The sequence below is a fragment of the Mus pahari genome, chromosome 2 (genome assembly GCF_900095145.1).
Source record: "Mus pahari chromosome 2, PAHARI_EIJ_v1.1, whole genome shotgun sequence".
Lineage (NCBI taxonomy): Eukaryota > Metazoa > Chordata > Mammalia > Rodentia > Muridae > Mus > Mus pahari.
In genome coordinates, this window is record NC_034591.1 from 110465937 (window position 1) to 110470739 (window position 4803).

Genomic DNA, 4803 nt, shown 5'->3' on the forward strand with positions numbered 1-4803 from the left:
TTTTTGTTCAGAATGGTTTTTGCTATTTGGGATCTTTGTGGTTCCATATGAATTTTAGGGTATGTTTTTCCTATTTCTGTGAAGAATGACATGGGGATTTTTATTTGGATTGCCTTGAATCTGTAAATCACTTCTAGTAGGACAATCATTCTCACAATATTAACTCTAGTAATCTATGAGCAAGACAGGTCTCTCCATCTTCTAGTGTCTTCCTCCATCCTTCTTCAAATAGTTCAAGTTTTCACTCTTGAAGCACCCTTTTAACTCCTTGGTTAGGTGTTTTTCCTAGGTTTTGGGGGGTCTCTTGTGAATGGGGCATCTTTAAAAGGGTTTAACACCCTTAGCAATTAGAGAAATGCAAACTAAGACTACTTTGTGATTTCACCTTACACTAATCAGAATAGTTAAGATCAAGAAAACAACTTGGAACAGATATGGGTGAGGTTGTGGGGAAAGGGTAATTGTCACTCCCTATTGGTGGGATTACAAACTAGTGCAGCCACTGTGCAAATCAGGAAAGAGAATTCTCATAAAGCTAAAAGCAAACACCCCATAGGACCCGGCAATCTCACTCCTGGGAATGTGCCTGAAGGACTGGCTCTACATCCTACTCCAGACACATGCTGAGCCCTGTTCATTGCTGCTGTATTCACAATAGCCTGGAAATAGAAACAACCTAGATGAACGGACAGTGAAAATGTAGTACATAAATGCTATTTAGCTATACAGTGATTAAAAAACCATGATCAAAAGCAACTTGTGGAGAACCAGGTTTATTTCAACTTACGCCTTGTAGTCCACCATCCAGGGAAGTTAGAGCAGGAATTCAAGTCAGGAACTCAAAGGCAGGAACTGAAGCAGAGGCTGTGGAAGAGTACTGCTTACTGGATTGATCCACAAGGCAAGTTCAGCCTTTCTTATAAACCCAGGACCACCTTCCCAGGGGTAGCATAACTCAAAATGTGCAGGTTCCTCCCCATCAACGGCTTATTACAAAAGTGAGCCACAGCCTTGCCCATAGGCCAGTCTGGTGAAGGTGTTTTATTAATTGTGGGTGACAAGGTAACATCAAACTAGCTACCACACCAGGAAAATAAAAAGGGACCATAAAAGATAAGGGACAATGAGCTTTAGAGATGGGGATAATAGGATGCAGGAGCTATAAAAGGAGAAATGTGCTAAGTGGAGGGAAGCTTCAACTCGGAGGGAGAGGAAGAGCATATAGATATAAATACAGAGACAAATGCCAGAGGGATAAATAACACTAAGGATGTTTGATAAAGCAATAGAGAAACATCATTTTTTTTTCTTTTTTTGGTTTTTCGAGACAGGGTTTCTCTGTATAGCCCTTGCTGTCCTGGAACTCACTTTGTAGACCAGGCTGGCCTCAAACTCAGAAATCCACCTGCCTCTGCCTCCCGAGTTTTTATGTTTACTTAAAATATATAATATATAAGTGCTTACACACGTGTGTGCGTGTGCATGTGCGTGTGTGTGTGTGTGTGTGGAGTTATGTCACATTTAGAGGTAATCATGCTCACCCCAAGTGCCATAGGCTATCTTTAAATTTTTCAAATACCAGGCATAGAAACCTCCCTCCAAGTTGTTTGCCTGGGACTCCAAGAGATTTCCAAGAGCAATATGGGCATTACTAATTATTGTACAAAATTACTGCCACCCTTGGTTACCTCCTAAACTCGAAAGCAAGACCCTGTTGCTGAAGACACGATGCACTTAGGAACCAGGACTTGGAGGAATTGATCTGACATGGAAACCTTCTCCCTGAGGACTGGCTCACACAGTACTTGAAGGAGCTATATAAGCAGCTAAGGGAAAAAGCGATCAATAGTCCTACCTACCTTGATGCTATAAACTATGATGGTGACAAGAATGGCAGAACATCCACAAGGGTGCAGTAGTGGTGCCTACATCTTAGGAGGTAGCAAACAGCTGAACCACTCAAAGGAAGGGATACATCCTTGGTATTGTAAACACAGTCAATGACCCACAGCTGATGAACCATGGGCCCTCAAGGAGAGCCCATTACTGTCATTCTTCGAAAGGAGTATGATTTGCTCTCACCCCACATCAGAGATGGAGAAGGCTGTTACCAAAAGCCACAACTGGACAATTTTAAATCCCCTTTGGGAACCTAGGGATGTATTTTTTTTTTAATTCAATAAAGTTTTATTTTCACAAATGTACAGCTGATTGAACCTGTTCATGCCTCTTCACCAGCAGCTGGGTCGTCTCCACCCATTGTGTTTCTGGTGTAAATGACTTGGACTCTGTGCTTTGAAACCATCTTGATCAGTCCTTTATTAAGTAGCTCCTGAAGGAAGGGCTGCCCTGGCCCAGGAACTGCACTTCAGTGTCTCGGAGACCATGGCGGGAGTAATAAGCTTACAGTTGAGAACTTCCTTACAGAGTTTGTCATATGTAGCTTTATCAAATGGGACAAGATTGTTCAACTTGTCCCAAACAATTTCCCTTTGGACCACTTCTTCTTTTGGCCTTGCCACCAGACTTATTGACTGGGTCTTTGTCCTTTCTGCCAGACTTTCTAGCATCTTTCTACCTGTTGTTGTCTTTGGGTGGCATGGCGAAGCTCAGAGAGTAGTGTGGACCACTGCAGCCTCACTAAGATGTCAGTAAAAGAAAAAAAAAAAAAGTGAAATGTATCATTTCTTGCATGCATTTGGCCCTGAATTGGATGTGCCCTGGGTTTAGTACCCAGCACTACATACAGCAGGAGTGGTGGTACACATCTGTAATTCTGCTCTAGGAAGGTTTAAAAAAAAAACAAAAAACAAAAAACAAAGGGGGGCTATCCTTAGTTCAAGGCTATCCTTAGCTAACTAGCAAGCTCCAGGCCAGCCTGGCCTACAAAAGACCTCCAATTAGCTGCTCACTCTCCCACACCTCCCCCAATCCCTCTAATATGTGGAACTGGATGACTTAAATGTATGTACACCACAAACCTATCACCTTGCTCTCATAGCCTGGGCTCTATTAGCTTCTGCCTCTATTTATTCTGGTGTCTGGAAATCCCATACACTCCCACTTAGTCCCAATGGTCTCTCTCCAGGAGTCTTTCCTATTTGTTCTTGTAAGAAATACTCAATTGTCCTCTATCTAATCTCTAATAAAACCGTTATTTCATTCATTGCACGTATTTAAATTAGTTATTAGGTTTGTCTCCAAAAGTCAGTACAACTGTAAAACCACATAGCATTTCTACAATCCCAGTTATAGAGACCAAATAAAACCTCTGTCAAGTAAAACCTCTTATTCATTGAAAGTCCATTGAGCAATGGGTATGTGCATAGCCTCGAAGCAGCTTCCCAAACATGTCTTGGTGACAGAGGAAAGAAAGGAAAAGGTGCACAGAGGGGAAGCCTGGACCACACTGAGTCCGCACAGTGATGAAGGTAGCTCGTCTCCTCAGCAATCAGAAGCAATGAGAAGAGGCAACCCTGCTCTCAGTGTTAGCTCTGCCAACCGTGCTAAGCCGAATCTAATCAGGAGGAAACATCAGACCAACAACAAATGAGTACAATAATGAAAAATAAATGGACTGTAATATCTTAAAGTGTCTCTAAGCCATAAAAGCCAAGGAAAGTCCAATTTTTTTTTCCACAATGAACGACACTAAGGAGGCATGACAATCAAATGGACTTCGCAACTAGATCCTTCTACATCAAGGTCATTTGTTGGAGCAATTGATGACACACGACGGAGGCCTGCAGCTTAAACTAGAACAACTTATTAAGTCCTAATTCCCTGGAGTAAATAGCCATTGTGGTGGCCCTTTGTATGAGGTGCCCTCTTTAGTCTTTGCCTTTTAAGTATTTGGTCCTTGGTTACTGGCACTGTTTAGGCAATGTAGGAGGTGTGACCTTAACAAAGAAAGCATGTCACTAGACTTGGGATTTGAGAGTTCAAATCCTTGCACTGTTCCCTATGATCTCTTTCTGCTTCCTGCTGTTCAGTATGTGAGCTCTCAGCTGTTCCTGCCATCACAATGGACCCTTACCTCTCTAGAACAGTGGTTCTCAACCTGTGGGATCGCGACCCCTTTGGGGGTTGTACAACCTTTCACAGGAGTCACATATCAGGTATCCTGCATATCAGATATTTACATTACAATTCATAACAGTAGCAAAACTACAGTTCTGAGATAGCAATGAAATAATTTTGTGGTTGGTGTCATCACAACATGAGGAGCTGTATTAAAGGCTTGCAATGCTAGGAAGATTGAGAACCACTGCTCTAGAACCATAAGCCAAATAAACCCCTTCTTCTGTAAGTTGTCTTCGTCATGGTGTTTTATCACAGCAATAGAAAATTAATTAATACAGAAGCTACTACCAAGGAATAGGCTATTCCTGTGATAGACCTGACCATGCTGTTTTATGGGGCAATGTGGAAATCTTTGGCACTTTGGGGTAGAAAAGCACTTGGACATTGTAAGCAGAGCTCAGTGGGCCACCCTAGTAGGAACTGGGAAGACAGTGATGGGAACAACAGGGACTGCAGGGACCCAGATCAGAGGACCGCAGTTCGTCCTAAGAACTTGTCAAAGGCTAAACTGAAAAGTAATCAACTAATTCCTCTGGTAGAAGAGATTTTAAGACAGTCTAAAATAGACTTCGTCACATGATTATTAGTAATCAGTTTTAGGCAGGTCTACAAACAGAATGAGCAAGAGGGGCAGAAAGAAATATATAAAATATTACAGTATGGAGAGAGAGAGAAAGAGAAAGAGAGAGAGAGAGAGAGAGAGAGAGAGAGAGAGAGAGA

The 4803-nt window shown here is 42.2% G+C and overlaps 1 pseudogene; it reads right to left on the reverse strand.

Moving 5' to 3' along the window:
- Nucleotides 1–2221: 2221 nt before the first annotated feature.
- On the reverse strand, nt 2222–2601 carry LOC110314372 (annotated as a pseudogene).
- Nucleotides 2602–4803: the final 2202 nt, after the last annotated feature.